Raw genomic sequence first — 18148 nt, 5'->3', positions numbered from 1 at the left:
ATATATATATATATATATATATATATATATATATATATATATATATTCTACAAAGGTGCCTCATCGCTCACTAGAAGGAAGATGAAATTTCATCTAAATAATATATGGATCACTTGTTTTCACTTTCATATTTACCTTTGATTAATTAGAAAAATGAAAAGCTCATTTCGATTAAACACTTCCATTTAAATGGATTTGACAAAATTCACGTTTAGAGACCAACAAATAAAAGTTCGCAAAATATTTGATTCCACATTTGCGTCACAACGTACAGTGCAACACAAATGTCGGAAAAATTGCTGTCACGGTCGATTTGGGGCTGAATGGGCGATTTTCTGCCACGATTATGACGCGTGTCGGCGTTACTACATTGCTTTGGAGGAAACACGACACAGTACTACACTCCAGAGAATAGGGAACTATCAAAGCAGTGGGTTTTTGGCATTCAAAAACGATCCGTCTCCGAAGAAGACAAAGAAAGTTAAATCAGCCGACTAGTTGGTGGCCACGGCTTTTTGGGATGTTCGCGGAATCGTCTGCATCGATTACTTTTAAGGACAAACGATAAATGTAAACTATTTTGCGTCGATAATAACCACATGAAGGAAAAAGTTAAGAAAAAAACGGCCTCACTTTGAAAAGAAAAAAATCTTGCTCCAATGCGCGGATGCACACTTGCGCTGTTTCGATGACGAACATTATGTAAACAAACTTTGAATTATTATTAAGAAATTCACCGTACTTAGTTCGCAGTGTGTTTTCTTCACTTCTAAATTTGAATAAAAGACTGAGGAAAATGATTCATGTCGAACAAAGTCATCGCCAACGCAGATGCCTAATGTGGGGATCTTTAATCATTGGAATTAAATTATAAACCAGCAGAGTCATATTAAATAAAATAATGATATAGTACTTTGAGGAGCTGTTGCGTCCGTTCATTATTTTTATAGCAGTAGCATTGTTTTCCTACTACAGCAATTCTACTCACGTATTGGGTGGTGAACATTTTGAGATATACGAAGATCTAGTTATGCTTCACACATACAGGTATAAGTTATGGTGCAAGCTCTAATTTTATGTGATTTGAATATTACGGATTTTATTTATATAATTTTCCACTGCAATTTATTACGCACAACGCTTTTCAATCACAGAAAACCTCATCACATTAAATATTCATTATTATAAAATTATGTGCCTAATGACGATGATTCGGGCGCCTAGTAACGCCTTTTACGCAATTTAGCGCTGAGGAAAATTACAATTTTTATATTTTGGAACTTTGTTTAATGAGTTTAACTTAAATTTATTCCTAATTATCTGGATTCCATCAAATTTAATCGTTTCCGCACTCGCTTTTACTCTTGTTTAAGAAAAACAATTTTCTAAATGAGGAGGAATATGTTGATTTGACTATAGATACGGGCACCAGAGTATGAATAAATAGCGACCATACAGAGCCCCCATTATATGAACTTATTTCATAAAATATTTACCGCATTTTCCCATGCTACTTAGCAGGGTTGGAAGGAAACAACACAATTTGGTTGGCATTATCTGTCTCGGTAAATAAACTCTTTTTCCCTAGTCGACGAGAAATTTGTCTCAGTAAAAACCCATTGAACCTTATTCGAAACCTATTTTACTTCAAACGATTAACTGTTTTTATCTCCTGAGTGATTTACAACAAAATCCTAGGAATTCCATTGGGAAGGCTATCTAAGGGATTATAACAAAAACGAGGTTCACGGGATACCGGCTTTCTCGCAGATAAAACCTAAGCCACATATATGTCTCGAGGGCGTTCACCATCACACCAAAAATGGCAAAGGAATTCCCTTCCCCCTGCCTCCCCCCCACCAAGTTTCAAAATTGACGTTGAGGACTCTCGCCAAGATAAAAAAAGCAACTGAATCTTTAAAAGGGATCCACACTTAATCTGCCAAACAAGTTTAGAGGCAATTTCCCGGGTAGACAAAGGAAGACCAGTTGCATCCCCCCATTCCTCGGCGTGCCTCTCCCAACGTGTCCTCCCCGCCTCGCCCACCCCTCGCGGCCCTACCATCTTCCTGACTGCGCCCGAAAGGAGAACGCGGTGGAATAAGGGGGAGGTGGGGGGGAGAGAATGACCATGTGAGGGTCTTACGGGTTAGGGGAGCGTGTTGTCGACGGGAAAACAAAAGGCGGGGGAGACCGCGGTGGAATTCTGGGGCGATAGCCTTGCTGGGAGCGACGCGATGGTACTGGAGGTGATCTCGAAGGAAGCGGGGGGAGATGGGAGGAGGCGTTCCATCGGCGTTCCAATGGACGATGCATCGAAAGAACACTCTCTCTCATTGTTTGCCAGAAATGTTTCCGATTTATCCGCTGAACGATCGTCCCTCTCTCGTTCGACCGTCTCCTTCCTCCCCGGCCCACTCTCGCCTCCGTCGCCCTGTAAACCCACGATTCAAGCCCCACCCTTCTCGATCAAAGCTCCTCCACCCTCGCTCCGCGCCTCCCCCTTCGTTCCTTCCCTATTTTCAATTTCCCTTTCGTATCCCCCCGCCCACCGTGTCGCTCCCCTTGATTCCCTCCGTCAACGTAATTTCAGTTTCCGGTGAAACCGTTTCTACCATTATTCACGGCAGTGGTTCGCCTTGGTTTTCTTCCCTTCTCATTATAAATGTTTACGTGTCCGTGGATGCTCCTGATGAAATCCATTTTAAGGAAAATGTCTTCATGCGGAGAAGATTCCCTGTGCACAGAAATATGACGAACGAAGTGACTACTAAGGTTGTTATCGTTTGCTCCTTTCTCTTATCTGTCATTACGGGAAAATATTCCATTTCTAGAATTAATCTAATTACGTTATTCATAAAATCACGGTATCGACCTGGTTTCTTTTTTCAAATACCAATTCCAGAAACTATTATACTTCCCACGTTTTGAAGCAAACTCCTATTAATGCTGAGTTTTGAAATTACTTATGTTGTTCCTTTTCTTAGAGGATAAAATAAAAGGTGTTGCGAGACTCATTCTGAAAAGATTAGGTTAAAAATCTATTTTACTCACGAACGGCTTGTTACTTTCTGCTGACCACTACTTTTTTAGTCTAGTAGATAATATGAGGACGTAGGTATTATACTGTTCCAAGAAGTCACTACAACTAACGGTAGGGAATCAAATGATACTAGTCTTTTGAAGGCAACATGGGGAATACTACATCTTAACATAAACGTCTTAACCTAACCTAAACTCCAAAGTTAACCTAAGCGGCTTAACCTCGGAAGAGCAGAGTTAAATCTACTTTGGACTTCACAATTCGTACCATTGACTCACCTGCAGTCAACAAAATGATTCAAAACTTGTAAAGACAAAAGTGTATTCAAATAACAATGATACTTTTAATAGTTCGGTGGTAAATTTCTTTAAAAGATCTACGGGATTTGCTTAAAATTAACTGGAGTTGACCTAGCAGGGAAATAAGGAGCCAACTAGATCGCGAGCTACTCTCTAGAGACTTAGACAATATCTCGGAATGGTGCAATAAATGGGGATTAACACTTAATATAGATAAATGTGCAGTTTTGAAATTTTGGAATAAAGGAAGCGAAAAACAGGATATAAATTACAAAATAGAGGGTTCAGTATTGACTACGGCAAATCAAGTTAAATATTTGGGGGTTGTTCTAACACCACGCCTTTCATGGGGAGCACATATCAGGACAATATGCGGATCAGCTTTAAAGAAACTTGGCTTCATAAAACGGGTGGTGGGGAAATGTAATGAAAAAGTTAAAGAGAGGTGTTATTTTGATCTAGTTAGACATCATTTGGAATATGCCGCAAGTATTTGGGATCCGTGGGAGAAAATTTGGCAAAAAGAATTAGATAAAGTCCAGAGAAAATCCGCTAGATTCGTTAAAAATTGTTATGATAAAAACACAAGTGTGACAGGTCTCTTAGGGGATTTATGCTGGGAACCACTTGAAGTGCGGAGAGAACAAGCGAGGCTTAGACTTTTAGAAAGGTTCAGAACAAACGAGTTTAAATATGACACTGAAGGAATTATAATGGCCCCACACTACTTAGGTAGATCAGACCACAAAGATAAACTAAGGGAGATAGATTCAAAGACAGATAGGTACAAATACTCATTCTTTCCCCGAACAATCAGTAATCATAATAGTAAGAAACCGAAGTCACTTCAGAAATATTAAAATCGTTGAATTTACAAGTCGGAACAAAATTAAACACTATAGAGATGTTAGGTATACTTTCAGGTGCATGTGTATGTTAGTTGGTAGTTTGAGTGTTTGCATGTGTGTGGGGTGTAAGTGTTCATGCATGAATGTATGCCATGTTTTTTTTATATATGATTTTGTCGTTATTGCATTCGGTTTTTTTTCTTTTTCTTTTCTAAATTATGGGTGGTGTCCTAGCACCCCCCGCCACACGCCCTTGCGGCGGCTTGCGGGGTATTAAGTAGATGTAAGTAGATGTAGCAGTAGTTATCTTAATATTATATTATGGCTACCTCAAGTTTATCTCAAATTCTAGCCACCTTATCCAAGTAAGGCATAACAAGAAATAATAACACCCTTTAACCTAATTTTCCTCATATCTTTTATAAATGTGGAGGAAGTGTGACAAAATATTTTTTTTACAAAAAGTGATATCTAGGTTTACTAGATTTTACGAGGGTCATCCGGAAAGTAGTACCCGTTCGTGCCGCATGAAGTGCTGACGACGCGAGTAGCCGCTGGACGAGGTCAGATAGCTTCAGTGGCTTGTCTGCCTTCTCTGAGCCAAGTTGCGTGACGCTAGCATTGCCTGTGTTGTTTCTGTGATTGTTTACAATGTTTAAAAAAATTGAGAACGCCGCCAGTTGTGAAGTGAGGGCAGTGATTAAATTCCTCAAAGCAAGAAACGTTCGCCCATGTGATATTCATCGCCAATTAAAGGAGGTGTATGGAGACAATGTAATGGACGAGTCGTCTGTTCGGCGGTGGTGTCGCAACTTCAACATGGGGAGGGGGAACACACACGACGATGAGCGTTCGGGGAGACCGTCTGTCATTACAGACCAACTGGTGAGCTCAGTTGACGAATTCGTGAGGAACGATCGGCGCGTCACAATTGATGACATCTGTGAGCATTTTCCCAATGTTTCTCGAACAATTGTTCATGAAATTGTTAAACACCATCTGCATTATGCAACAATTTGTGCAAGATGGGTCCCTCGCGTATCTCAATGAGCTGGCGGCGAAGGACTATGCAGCAGGAATACAGAAACTTGTCACACGTTATGACAAATGCCTTAATTTGCTTGGAGATTATGTTGAGAAGTAGTTTAAAGTATCCTCTTTCAAATAAAATTTTTTATGTTTGTTAATATTTACTTTTGTGTCTTTATTTCACGAACGGGTACTACTTTCCGGATGACCCTCGTACATACGTTTCTTCTAAATGATCAAATGCTTTAGACACATCGAGGAGAACGTTTCCTTTTCCAAACAATCATGACTAAAACGTTTTCAAAAAATATAATTCCAATTAAAATTTATAATTTTAGTACAGAAATGAGTTTAGATCCTATTATTCAGATTCTAATGTGTATGTAAGATGTAGATTGAGTGTTTGCATGTGTGTGGGGTGAAAGTGTTCATGCATGGACGAAGGAATGGAATGTATGCCATGTTTTCTTTTTGTGGATATATGATTTTGTGGTTATTGCATGCGGTTATTTTTCTTTTTCTTTTCTAAATTATGGGTGGTGTCCTAACACCCCCCGCCAAACGCCCTTGCGGCGGCTTGCGGGGTATTAAGTAGATGTAGATGTATTATAATGCATCTCTATCGCTCAGACTGAAATTGTTTTGTAAAACTTTCTAAACAACAAAGAGCACATTCTAATAAATTGCTGAACATTAATTATTAATCAAGCATTAATTATTCAAGTATTATTGAGAACTTAAACTCTTGATTACCTCAGCTACTGAAGATAGGCTTCAGATTTTAGCCGCTGTCCCATGTGGAGAGCTGATGATCCCACATCGTTGCTGAAAGCTAAAAGATTTTTAGAATATCATATTTGTCCGTCACCAACAAATGTATTTGAGCTTTCATTGAAGCGATTTTCGTTCTCATTTGCTTCCTGCATCATCGCAATTTTTTCTGTGTTCTATTGGTTGCGAATGGAAACCTCATCGCTTACTATGAGATGAATCCGTGGGTTAGATAACTTATGAAAGATAGGAGGCCAAATTTCTCAATAAAGCAGACTTAGCATTTGTCCGCACCAATCTTTTTCTTCTTCCCATCCTTCGCCTCCTCATCTCCTATCTTGTTTCCATCGTCATTCCACTGTCCCTTTTCATTCCTCCCCATATACCATTCTCCCCGATGCTGCTTTCCCTTTTTATTGCTCGTACCTCAGTCCCTACAAGTATTTCTCATTCTCTTTGATTTCAAGGACTTTTTTAGCCATGCGTTAGCAGTTGTAGAAATATTTTTATGCCTATGGTGTTCTACGAAAAACTTTTGGATTCAAGAACTAACTGGATAGACTCTTTCACGCGCAAATGAAAGCAGTTTGATCAATCCCTCGTCCCTCTCCGCGGGGGAAATTCCTGCTGCCTGCAACGTTGGGTCGCATTCCCTGCCTTTTACAGTCTCCTCGGGGGGTAGAGTGTTTTGTGGTGCATGTGCATGTAGTAGTGGTGTTTAACATTCTTGCTTGTTGTGTCCTGGCTTGCGTATTGTGGGATGGCTTTCGTGCTGGGTCCTGGGGTGCAGTTCTTTTGTTGGTTTGCAGTATATGTGTTTGCATGAGTGTTGGATGAAGGGATTTTTGCATGAGTGAGTGCGCTGCTGTGGGTGTAATTTTCCACGTTGTTGTTTTGCATGTGTTATTGTTCCTTTTTACGGTTGGTGACCTAACACCCCCCGCCACACGCCCTTGCGGCGGCTTGCGGGATATTATGTAGAGGTAGATGTGATGATCGCTATGGCAGAGAATTATTCTTGTATATGCTCCAAATACTGATCAAAAAGGGATAGACACTTGGTTTTGCCGCCTGCTGATGGTTAATTAGTTCCCCAAGACGTTTCCAAAATGTTCGTTTATTTAACACACAGGTCGTAGCATATCAGGAGTTTTTACAAATAAAACCAAATTTATTGCTTAACCTCTAACTGTGACTTGCATCGTGGCTTTATATAATGAAATATGATTCCAATATATCCGGCTATCATGTTTTTATAACTCCAGGTGTAATTTGTGACTTTTTTAAAATGCACTGACAACTTCATGAGTATACGTAATTAGGATAAAATTTTTTCATGAATTCACATTCTACAAATTTTCGCGCTCTAATTGTGAGTTACTGAAGAGATTATTTCCTGTTTTCAAACGATTTCAAAACATAAGGTTTTCACAGAGAAATATAAGGATGTCTCCTGTATTTACATCTACATCTACATCTACATAATACCCCGCAAGCCGCCGCAAGGGCGTGTGGCGGGGGGTGTTAGGTCACCAACCGTAAAAAGGAAAAATACCACATGCAAAAAAAAACAACACGGAAAATTACACCCACAGCAGCGCACACACTCATGCAAAAATCCCTTCATCCAATACTCATGCAAACACATATACCGCAAAACAACTAAAAAACTGCACCCCATGATGCAGCACGAAAGCCATCCTACAACACGCTAGCCAGGACACAACAAGCAAGAATGTGAAACATCACTACCACATGAAAATGTACCACGAAACACTCTACCCCCAATGAGTCTGTAAAAAGCAGGGAATGCGACCCAACGTTGCAAGTAGCAGGAATTTCCCCCCGCGGAGAGGGACGAGGGATTGAAAGGGAAACTTAAAAACAGATGAACAGAACACGAATGATGTCATTCGGAAAGAATGGGTTATTATAACAAAACACATAAGGTTAGTGGAAGAGCATACATTTAAATACAACTAATTATTTTTTAGACGCTGAGGGTGGCAAGTGGAATTTTTGCTATCTATAACCCTACAGTTGCTATCCCGTATTGTCCGTGGGAAGAAGGAGTCCTTGAGTCGGCTAGTTCTGGCATCTATTTCCCGAATTTTATACGCATGATCCGTATTTATGACCGAACCCTTTTAGAAAGGTACAGAACAAACGAGTTTAACTATGAAACTGAAGGAATTATAATGGCCCCACACCACTAAGGTAGATCAGAACACAAAGATAAAATAAGGGAGATAAATTCCAGTAGAGATAAATACAAATACTCATTCTTTCCCCGAACAATCAGAAATGATAATAGTAATAAACCGAAGTCAGTTTAGAAATATTAAAAAGGTTGAATTTACGAATCGGGACAAAATTAAACATTGCAAAGATGTTAGGTACACCTTCAGGTGCTTATGTATGTTAGTTGGTAGTTTAAGTGTTTGCATGTGTGTGGGGTGTAAATGTCCTTGCATGAATGTTTGGCATGTTTTTTTGTGGATTTATGAACTTGTGGTTTTTGCATGCGGTTTTTTTTTTCTTTTTTAAATTACGGGTGGTGTCATAGCACCCCCCGCCACACGCCCTTGCAGCGGCTTGCGGGGTATTAAGCAGATGTAGATGTAGAACGACTCTTTAATTCGGTTCAGCCCAATTCTTCTAAACTAGTTTAACTTAATCTTCACTGCCCAGACATTTTCTCTTGAAATAATTATCATTCTCTCAGAAGTAATTAACTACCTCAAGGTAGACTTTTTCTATTCTTGGGTGGTAATGCGAATAGTTATTCCTTTCTGAGTGATTTCCTTAGCAGATAAATTTCTGGGGACAGTTTCTCAGACACCAAGTCAGTTAGCAAGTAATTTTATTTAGCAATTATGGAGTCGGCGGTAAGCAATTAATGGTACGGCAATTGCTCCTAGCCTAAATTATGCATCACGTAAATTTCAAAGTTCTATGCCACGTTGAATGCTATTATCCGAGGACTTGTATGCCAACTTAAAACCTTCTTAAACAAATCCCTGATCTTTACCAGTGTTTAGTAAGTCCAATGCGCTTAATGGACCCTATATTTATGTTTTTTGCTCGCTTAAATTAATATTTGCAGACGTATGGCTAACATATTGAATTTATTTTTAAATTGTTATCTATACATCTATAATCTAATGTTACCTATACATGTGATCCTGCGTCATTTCATTAGGCACGCTTTTACTAACGACAACTTTTTAAGCATATTCTGTCGCTTCTTACAATAAATAACTTTTTTCTCTCCTCAGTGATATGGCAATTGCATCCATTACTGGTTCACGAAACAGCAGTTCACTGTTTGTCTCTAATTTCCATGTTTACGAAGAAGTCAAGATTTGAATAAAATACACATTCTTTCCGCTCTCATCCTCGTATATTCCGCATCTGCGCAACCTCTTCCCCCTCGACGTACGTGTTTCCAACTTTCACAGCGTTTTCCTTTAAGAAAACATTGTATGAGTGCTACTTTCAATAGTACACTCGGATACAAAATCAACTCCCGTGCCCGAGCTACGTTTAATTATTCGAGCCCTTTCCTAACAGAGTTTAACAGAGTACATACTTTTAAGAAAAGATGTAAGAAATGTATGTAATAATTTGATTGATTGGGGGTGTAAAATTATATACAACAGCTTAACTTTTTATTTTATCCTTCTTTTTCTTTTTTGCTGATTGATTGATGTTAGTGAGATGGGGATTCTTGTTTTGTGTTAGAGATTTGTGATCGGGCGTTTCCTTAAAGTGTACTTTTGATTTTTTTTGCTTCCTGATTTTTTTTATTATCTTTTGTGATTACTTGTGTGCCACCTGACACTGTCTATCTACACATGTAAATTTTGATAATAATAATAAATGACTGATAAACAGTAGAGGGACCCAAGTGGAATGGATGTAGATTATAAATGCACGAAAAATCCACATTGGCCGGTTTTGGATTGAGAAAGGGCGTGTAAGGTTGGAATTGGTAAAATACCTGACATCATAATTTCGGTACGAGAGTTCTAGTGCGTTGCATCCGAGCTATTGCTAGCATAGGAAGCGTAGGCCGCTTTGAAATGATGCCATTCGTGTGCATGAACATAGCGACGATGTGAGGTACGCGTATCTCCCTCCATAAGATATCGTCATCTCTTTTCAAATCCGCATTGGGGGGGGATGACACACGGCCACCTAGAAGTATTTTCGCTCGACTGGCAGAGACTCTCTCATTCGTTTTCATCAATGAATCGCCCTGTAACAACTTCGTCTTGTTTTGAGACATACTATCACACACAGTCAAGGAATTATATGAATGCCTGAGGCCATTTACTTGGTGAATAAATATATTGCCTACATTCACCCGTAAGGTTGGTAACCCAGTTTTTCTTGCGCGAGGTTAGCGTGACTGCACGGAGGGCCAAGTGCATATCATGCAGTATAACATTCAAATTTTCATCGTTGAACTGCGTCGTTCCTTACCTGCTGGACATGACAGCCCAATAACATTGAATTCGTCTCTCCATTGAGAACGAGAGGCATTTTTATAATTTAAGATAACAATTAGAAATATTGAGAACGCCCTTCGTCACAAAAATATAGTAGGTAGTATGAAATAAGTGTGATCAGCTGTAAAGCTTTTGAGATGAAATATTTTCTTTTTTTCGCATTAGCATATTTATCATTAAATTTTAAAGGCTATAATAAGAACTTTAATGAACACTAGGATCACTTAACTGGTTAAGTTTGTATTAATCCAATGGAAGAACTGTCAGGTAAACTCACCAAACGTACAAGTACCTTGTAACATCGAATTTAAATAGCAATTTAATGCATACCTTAAATAAATTATGTACAATCCTAGAAATAATTTTCATAAAAATGCCTTAAGGTAAAACACGTAGGGTTTGCTCCTGTAATACCTAGTATTCTAACCATAAACTTAATCGATTATACCGATAAAATGTGAGACATTTTTTCTATTGTAACATTGCTGAATTTTCTTCTGAGGATTGAAAGTTTACTATCCAAATAACGTACTTTAGACTTAGTTTTTAATTGCTTTTACAGCGGCGCTGTCTAAAAAAGGATTTTACTGATTTACTACAATGTAAAATATTGTCTGCCACATTCAAGCTATTTTTCGATGTACATCTTGGACGTACATCTCGATGGACATCACCTTCGCCACGGTTTATCACAACTAGTCATGCATTAAGATTCAGAAATCCGAGGTGCTCTTAAAGCTTAGGATTTTCCAGCAGGAGCCACGCTGGGGAGGATAGACATAACGATGACTGGAGGAATCTCGTTAAACGAAACCAAAAAAGGATAAAACCCTCGGAGATCCCTTAAAAAGAGCTGAGAGACTGGGAAAGGTAAGCCCCCTCTCCCTCTCTCCCATCACTCCTCTCATGCACTCGCTTTGTGAGAGTTCTATATCTCGTGCTGCCCGGGAGCCTTGGCGAACGAATTCCCGAGGCCCTTAACGACGGTGGTGGTTCCATTTGGAGACGCAACGCACACCTCTCTTGGACCGAAACATCCACCCTCCTCCCCACCACTTTTCTCCCGCGGACACTCGCATCGCGTTATCGCGTGGGACATACCCCCCACCTTTGAACGGCCAGTCAAAAGGAAATCCGCTAGGGGGGACGGCCCCTTTGTCCGAGTGTCGGCTTCGGCAAAGCCGCCGACAAGGAGGCAAAAGGGAGAGGGGCGATGGGGGGGGTCAGAGAAGATGGTAGGAGGTAAAGGTTGGAAGTGGAAAAGGGATGAGGGTCGATTGGGGGCAAGCAGGACGGAGAGAGAGAGAGACGAAAAGCAGCAACCTGCCTCGCGAGGGAGGGTAAGTCCGTGTGCCCCGCTACGGTCAGCTCCGATGGATCTTCGTGGACAAAGCGAGGGCGATTACAGGTAGTCGGGATCGCGGGGAGCCGATGCCTCGGAGGCTGGGGAAACAAATGGGAGTGGAAGGATGGAGTCCAGTCGTCGGCGTGGACGAAGACGGTGGAGGGTGTGTTTTAGGAGGGTGAGAGAGAGGGGGCATATTGCCTCGGGTGCACGGGACCGGTTGCGTCTTGTCTCCGCAGTGGATACGTGCGTCTTATCCTGCCGTCTCCTTCCAACTTCCCTCCCCCCGTGACTCTCATCGCGTTCCATCGGCCCTCGCAGGAATCGAGCAGCGTTTCGAAGTCCCACTCGTACCTGTGAGTCGGAAGGTCGGTCTCATGATCCTCGGTGGAGGGGGGGAATGAGTGAGTGAGTCTTAGCTGGACGCCGGGTGCACTCCGGGTGCATATTCGGAGCGAATGCCTCCGTAACTCTATCCCTTTCCCTTATTTCATTACTTTCCTCTCCCTCTTCGTCGCTCGGGTCGGAATTTCGAAATGAATGGAACGTGATTTTCGAATAATAGCCCGTTTTTAAATTTGGAGATCGATTTGCAGCCGGTAGGCAGCAGTAATTTATTTGGTACTTATCTTGTTGTGCTCTTATTTTATCTTTTTCCAACCACTTAGCGAGAGGAGCCGGAAAAGGAGATTACCTGTTTGGAATTTTAAATCTACTTACGATAAATGAACATAATATTTTCGCAGTGTTTCTGGAAAAATCACCCGATTTTTATTCATTTTTAAACAGATCACTGATTTGTTTTTGCTTAAATTGTGCAATAAAAGATACATCATTACTTTTAGGTATGAAGTAAGATGAGTGACACGCTATGGGGAGCACCAATTCACTGTCAATGAAAACCTTGAAATTTGTTATGGGCTGGCTGTGCCGTTTTCCTTTTTCTTAGGCTATAATGAAAGGACGAATTTTTATTTCTTTCTATTCCTTTCGCGCAATTTCAACATTATTCTAGATATTAGCTAATAAAATTGGCACAAATCTCAACTATAGATGGACTAAAATGATTCCTGTCTTAAAAAATGTAATATTTCTTTCACTCTGTTTAACATTCTTCAATTCATCAATTTTACCAATGTATTTTAGTGATATATTTATATTTTAATTAGAACTCTAGTATTTTAGTGAATAATGTGACTTTAGTGAATTTTAATTGGTCTTGCCGAGGTTTCATTTGATTTATAATATGATTCTTATGTCATTTTTTTATTATGCTCTGATATTTAGTAAGATAAGGTAACAATTTCATTCCGTTTATTATAAGAGAATGAAGTGTTTTACATGTTCGATGACATGATTTTTAATGACTTAAGCGCACATGTTAGTAGCAATCTCAGATTATATGCTGACGACACGGTGGTATACAGGAACATAAATAGCCAACTAGATCGCGAGCTACTCGTACTTTCTAGAGACCTAAACTTAAACTCGGATTGGTGTAAGGAATGGAGATTAATGCTTAACATAGTCAAATGCGGAGTTTCAAAATTTTGGAACAAAAGAAGTGGCGAACAGGACATGAACTGTGAAAAAGAGGGTTCAGCGCTAACTACAGCCAATCAAGTTAAATATTTAGTGGAAGTTTTAACACCACGCCTTTCACGGAGACCACGTATCAAGACAATATGTGGATCCGCTTAAATAAGACTTCATTAAACGGGTGGTGGGGAAATGTGATGAGAAAGTTGACGAGAGGTATGATTTCGCTCTAGTTAGACCTCATTTGGAATATACCGTAAGTATTTAGGATCCTTGGCAGAAAATTTGGCAAAAAGATCTCCATAAAGTCCAGAGAAAATCCGCCAGATTTGTTAAACATTGTTATAATAGGAGGGTAGTGTGACAGGTCCCTTATGAGATTTAGGCTGGGAGACACTTGAAATTCGAAGAGAACAAGCGAGACTTTTATTAAGATTCAGAACAAACGAGTTTAACGATCTATATCTATCTATATCTACATAATACCCCGCAAGCCGCCGCAAGGGCGTGTGGCGGGGGGTGTTAGGACACCAACCGTAAAAAGTAACATTACCACATACAAAACAACAACATGGAAAATTACACCCACAGCAGTACACACACTCATGCAAAAATCCCTTCATCCAACACTCATGCAAACACATATACCGCAAACCAACAAAAGAACTGCCCCCCAGGATGCAGCACGAAAGCCATCCCACAATACGCAAGCCAGGACACAACAAGCAAGAATGTGAAACATCACTACCACATGAACATGCACCACAAAACACTCTACTCCCCAAAGAGACTGTAAAAGGCAGGGAATGCGACCCAGCGTTGCAGGTAGCAGGAATTTCCCCCCGCGGAGAGGGACGTGGGATTGAGAGGAAGACTGAGAAACAGATGAACAGAACACTAATGAGGTTATTCGGAAAGAATGGGTTATGATAACAAAACACATCAGGTTGGGGAAGAGCATGCATTTAAGTAGACCTAATTATTCTTTACACGCTGAGGTTGATAAGTGGAATATTTGATAACTATAACCCTGCAGTTGCTATCCCGTATTGTCCGTGGGAAGAAAAAGTCCTTGACTCGGCCAGTTCTGGCAACTATTTCCCGAATTTTATATGCATGATCTAAACGACCAATGTATGTAGGAGTACGAATAATTTGCGAGACCTCGGTGCTGAAACATGCGGATCTGAATTTATTTAATAATTTCAATCTTGCATTGAATCGTCTCTCTTCCAATGATTCCTATCCCAACTCCATGAGCATTTCGGTGACGCTTTTCGTTTTATCGTAAGAATTTTTTTACAAAACGGGCTGCCCGGCGTTGAACCTTTTTAATTTCCCGAATGAGGCGTTTTTCACTTGGATCCAACACGCTACATGCTTATTCTAAATGAGGCCTCACAACAGCGTGTTAACAACGTTCCTTGACCTTCGAGTCACTTTTGCTGACAATGCGTCTAATAAATCCAAATTTTTTATATGCTTGACCGGAGACTTTACGTATGTGATTTCCTCAAGTTAAGTCTTTCGTGAATGTAACATCTAGGTATTTTACCGTATCAACTACTCCTAGGTCACCTCCAGCTAATTTGTAAGCAAATCCCACCGATCTTTTAAAGAAATTTACCGCCGAACATTTATTATAATTTAGTGTCAATCTCCAGTTAGAACAACATTTATTAATGCAATATAAATCCTGCATTAGAATAAAACGATCCTCATCCCCAGATATCTCCCGATATATCACCGTGTCATCCGCGAACTTCTTAATTTTACTTTTCACTTCGCGGTTCAAATCGTTAACAAAAATCAAGAAAAGCAACGGCCCGACTACACTTCCCTGAGGTACCCCCGACGGGACTCGACGACACTAAAGGAATTATTATGGCCCCCCTTTACATAGGTATGTCAGACCACAAATATAAAATAAGGGAGATGGATTCCAATGCAAATAGAAACTAGGACAAATACTCATTCATTCCCCGAACAATCAGGGATCATCCTGGTAATAAACCGTAGTCATTTTAGAAATATTGAAAGCATTTAATTTACGAGTCGGTACAAAATTAAATTTTGCAAAGATATCAGGTATAATTGTAGATATATGTTTGTTTGTAATTTGAGTGATGGCATGCGTTGAGTTTTAAGGGTTTTTGCACGAATGTATACCTAGTTTGTTGGTGGATTGTATAAATTTGTGGCTTTTGAATTTTTTTTTTCCTTTCTTAAATACGTGTGGTACCCTAACACCCCCCGCCACATACACTTTGCGGTGACTTGCGGGAAATAAGTAGATGTATATATAGAAGACATATATTTCATGATAATTTTTGCTTAGTTTAATATAAATTCAATTACCATCATTTTCCATTTTTCCAAAATTTAAACCGACTGTGAAATATTTACCATCCTTGTGCTTGAGCCTATAGATATAGAGACCAGTTTCGATCTCGCTTTTGCAGTGGCTCACGCAAATTTAACAACTAGTATCATTTAATACCAACGTGATACAAATTATTATCTAACCTAAAGAACACGATTAAGTGGTATTTCAGGCAAGGAATATTTTAATATTAATAAATTTCAGCCCTCCCCGGACTACAATCTTGACGTGGTGGAAGGGCTTGTGCGTTCCGATGACCCCTGGAGCTGTGCTGGCGGGAGTAATAATAATTACTCCTGGTAGGGTCACCCATGCCAGATAGGCCGAAGATTAGGAGCCAGACGAAAGTCCACGCAGCGTCTGTTCCTCAGTGAGGCGGCTGCGATGGCGTCTGACCCCAGTGGGGTGGCCAGTAAGTCATGGTGTCACGTTAAAAACACTATTGAGGAAGGCAACGGGAAACCACCTCAATTATCATTCCCAAGATGTAAATGATGGACAATATAGATATTTTGAGTCCTGCAACTACGGAGCTCGGCCATATCGGCCGTGTGTCGTGCCCGGCAGCGGGGGAGGCGGTCGTCATCCCACGATACCCTTGCAGGGGAAAACAAGCAGCAGTAGGACAAAAGACGCAGGAGAAGAAAAAGAAATTAGTTAGAATAGGAACGTGGAATGTAGAAAAAAATGAGGACTGGATATTGGATAATATTAGGCGAGAGATGGAAAAGGGAATATATAAATATTTTTGGTCTATGCGAGGTGAGATGGAAAGATAGTGGGGATTACTGGAGTGATAAGTATAGAATAATATACAGCGGCAGGGACGAGAGCAAACGATAGTATTAAATGAAGAGGAAGGAAGAAGCGTAGAATACATAGAGCAGGTAACGGATAGGTTATTTCTAGTAGAGATAAAAGCAGAACCGACGCACTTGGTTATTATTCAGGTATACATGCCACCGAGCAACCATAAGGAAGAACAGGAGAAAAGGATAGGATATACGATCAGTTAGAGGATATAATCGCGTGTGTTCCCGCAGGAAAACATTTGATAGTGATGAGGGATTGGAATGCGACGGTAGGCGGGGGAAGAGATGGTGACGAGGTTGGGGACTACGGTTTAGGCACGAGGAATGACCGCGGGGAGAAAGCAGTTGAGTTCTGCAGGAGACAGGGGTTAGTCATCACCAACACTTGGTTTAGACACCACAAAAGACGCAGGTATACATGGAAAATGCCAGGTGACTCAGGAAGATATCAGCTAGATTATATCCTGGTTAGACACAGGTTTAGGAACAGTGTGATAAATTCCCACAGCTTCCCGGGAGCGGATGCGGACTCAGACCACAATTTAGTTGTTATGAAATGTAGCGTAAGTTTCAAAAAGATAAGGAAGGGGCGGCGAGTTAGAAAATGGAATGTAGAAGCATTAAATTAGTTGAAAAGTAAGGAATACAAACAGGCGGTAGAGAAAATCATGGAGGATGGTAAGGGGCGTAGTACTATCAATGGCAAATGGGAAATGATCAAGAAAGGGTTGTCTAAAGCCGCAAAAGACACTATTGGAACCGTTAACGCTAAAAGGACTAGGAAACCATGGATCACAGATGACATGATTACAAAGATGGATGAGCGGCTAAAATGGAAGAATGTAAATACAGAATTAGGCAAAATGAAGTACAAAGAATTGAACAATGAATTGAAACGGGCAACAAATAAAGCAAAAGAAGCATGGTGGAAGACGCAGGGCGAGGATATAGAAAGTATGCAGGGGAAGGGGGAAATCGGTGCGCTGTACAGCAAAGTTAAATCGTTATCGGGAAGTAAGAAAGGAAGAGCTATGCTAACAGTTAGAAATAAGGCGGGTAAGGTAATAGTTGACGCAGGGAAAATCCAAGAGAGATGGAAGGAGTATATAGAAGAACTGTATAGTAAAGAACTCAGATCAACACAGTTAGACATTGAAAAAGAAAATGACGTAGAGGAAGACAGCTTAGGTCCAGGCATACTAGACAATGAGATATAAAGGGCATTGGGGGAGATGAAACTAAATAAGGCCGTGGGGGTAGATAACATTCCCGTGGAACTTTTAAAATGCTTAGGAAAATGTTGGGAGGAAGAGGCTATATAAGCTGACCCGTAGTATTTATGAGGAAGGAATCTGGCCAGAAGACTTTGTGAGATCAGTTTTAGTTCCTATTCCGAAAAAGTTAAAGGCTACATCATGTGAGGACTACAGGACGATAAGTTTGATGTCCCACGCGTCTAAAGTTGTTCTCAGGATCATAAACAAAAGGATCGAGAGTAGGGCAAATGATTACTTAGGGGATGATCATTTTGGGTTAAGGAAAGGGGAGAGGTACGCGTGATGCCA

Source organism: Hetaerina americana, unplaced genomic scaffold, assembly GCF_022747635.1.
Source record: "Hetaerina americana unplaced genomic scaffold, ioHetAmer1.1.p SCAF_12, whole genome shotgun sequence".
NCBI classification, from domain to species: Eukaryota; Metazoa; Arthropoda; class Insecta; order Odonata; family Calopterygidae; genus Hetaerina; species Hetaerina americana.
This window is presented reverse-complemented; position numbering follows the sequence as displayed.